Source organism: Vitis riparia, chromosome 11 (genome assembly GCF_004353265.1).
Source record: "Vitis riparia cultivar Riparia Gloire de Montpellier isolate 1030 chromosome 11, EGFV_Vit.rip_1.0, whole genome shotgun sequence".
Classification (NCBI taxonomy): domain Eukaryota; kingdom Viridiplantae; phylum Streptophyta; class Magnoliopsida; order Vitales; family Vitaceae; genus Vitis; species Vitis riparia.
Genome location: NC_048441.1, coordinates 4,069,742 through 4,072,230, shown reverse-complemented (window position 1 = coordinate 4,072,230; position 2,489 = coordinate 4,069,742). Strand labels below are relative to the sequence as shown.

The 2,489-nt window shown below is 35.8% G+C and overlaps 1 long non-coding RNA gene across 1 annotated transcript; it reads right to left on the bottom strand.

The window, feature by feature from the left end:
• Positions 1 to 1,208: 1,208 nt before the first annotated feature.
• LOC117925748 lies at positions 1,209 to 2,072 on the bottom strand. Its single transcript, XR_004653025.1, has 2 exons — positions 1,988 to 2,072; positions 1,209 to 1,278 (listed from the first exon to the last, which is right to left on the bottom strand). It is a non-coding gene; the product is annotated as an uncharacterized LOC117925748 (long non-coding RNA).
• Positions 2,073 to 2,489: the final 417 nt, after the last annotated feature.

The following is a 2,489-nucleotide window of genomic DNA, read 5'->3' as shown; positions in this document are numbered from 1 at the left end:
TACATGTACATATTTTCTTCTCCTTTTGACAAAGCCCCATGTTTTTTCAATAAATCTCCTTGTCCTTTTGTACTTCAGAATATTTGCTTATGCGCTCTTGAAATATTTCTGACATGTAATTTTGGATATTCTGATATCTTCTATAGGATTATTTAAACCATATTGATTCTTAGTTTGACCTCTGCAATTGTGATGTGGGACATATTCCTACCTAGGGCTCTAGACATCAGGTCCAGAGAGGCACTAGCTGGTTGCTCTAAGATTAAACCCCCCCAATTTTGCCTTCTATAGGGCACCTTCCATGCTTGTTCTCTCCATCAATGCTATCACAAATGCAAAAATCCAAGGCACAATTGCTTTCATCTTTGGAAACATAATGGTAGTCTTCTGAAATATGTCTCATACATTAGGATTACAGAGCTGCATCATTATGGCTGCACCAGAATTCACTTTGGCTGAGAGGTCAAACTTATTGACATTTCTGGGTTTTCCTTTGTTGAACTATTCAAAGACTGTCGTCCTGGAGAACTATTTAGGAATCCAATACACCAGCAGGGTTTGTGCAGGTGGAATGAATATATCACTTTGACACAGAGCCATGGAGCTAACACAGGGAGGGAACAGAAAAAATTGCAATGAAGAAACAATGCAGTTCATGATGGTGCATTTCTATGTGGAGCAGAACATTTGCTCTCTTTTATGATCCATAAGGAGGACAGACTAAGTGAAACGGGACCTCATATCTTTATGTTGAGCAAAGAGAAGAGATCATTAATCAGCAATTTGAGAAAATTATCAATGAAAAATGAATGTTGATGCTTCTATCCATTTACATACATCAATTATTGTTGGAAGGGAGGCATTGAGTGTTTGCATCATTAATCTCGTCAGTAATGTATACGAAATTCAGGTGTGAAAATGGAATGGAAGATTGTATGGAATGCTACAATGAAGTTCCCTCAACAAACCATATCGACAGATATTTGTCACTTATCAACTCATTGACTAGATATTTGCATTCAAACTGTAGTTGACCTAGAAATAATAAAATTTTCACAAAGGATAGACCAATTTTTCATGCAATTGGTTTTATTGATCAAAAAAGAAAGAAAAAAAAAAAGCTGTCACAAAGAACAATAAATGAGGGAAGGTTTACCACTTTGAATGTCCATGATGCACTATGAAGAGAAAACAGCTCATCCTTTTTCGTAAAATTTGTAGTTCAGCCATTCCTCACCATGATCAAAGCCTGAATGGCTTCATAGTTTCTTATAAGATCTGTATGGATCGAATTAAGACAATGCATTGAAATCTAATCAATTAGCTGAAGGTTAAGAATTCATTGGTTGACAGCTGATTATCAAACATCATCCCAAAAAATATCTTTAGAGAAAGAAAAGGACAAATAAAAAGTGCATGAAAAAATATAAAAGAATGTTGGCTTCTCTCAAAAGAAAAAAAAAAACACTCACAACCTGCGGATCTTCCATATAATCAAGCCACCTACTTCTTAGAGGAAGCACTAATACTCTTCTATGAATATAGTCACAAAAGAGTTTCTTTAATTTTCTAAAATCTTAATTTCTGCGTCAGTTTGTTCCGAATTCTAATTTGCCAAATAGCTAACTGGAAGTTGAGAAAGAAGGACAAAATTTCTATAGCAATGAAGCCTCTGTAACGAGATGAAAAAAAAAATGGTTTCAATTAAGCTCTATTTTAAGCGCTGGGCCATTAACTCATCGACAGTCATTTCAATCCATCGACAACTCCTTCAATTATCGAAATCAGAAATTGGAAACGGCAAATGGTTTCCATTACAAACCTCAGAGAGCAATCTACTATAGCAAGTCACATAAAATTCTGACAAAACCTAAAAAAATTTCAGTTTCTTTTTGTTCCGACGAAAATTATTTCTCCAGATTTTTTTTTTTTTTTCATTAATCAAATGGAGAACGATTTGTGCTTTACGAACTCGAAGAACTTGTACCTGAGAACCAACATCTGAGAGATTTCGAGCTCCGGATGCTGGTTCGAACCTCCGGCGATAACCCTGGCGAGAATGCGCTGGCCAGGGAGGGTTCCAAAACCCAAGAAGTAGAACTGTAGAAGAAACCTCTGCAGGGAAATGGAGGAAAGAGCAGGGTCCAGATCTCCTTCTTAAAACTGAAACGACGCCGTTCTAGTTTCTTCGTTTATTAAAACGGCGACGTTCTGTTTCTCCGTTGATGAAGGAAAGCCTTTCCTCTTTCCCCGTTACCTGCTGTCGATCCTTTGCAACAACAATTGTTTCACTTGCTCCTAATCCAATATTTTTACTAATATTTTGTACCTCTTATTTGGGAGTTTGAAATCAAATCCTTATTTACAAAAGATGAACATGACATTTTTTAATATCAATTATCATATTTTGATTTGTGAAAATCACATTATTGATCAAAATTTTCTAAAATAATTTCTCGGGTCCTAGATTTTGGCTCCTATTTTTCTTG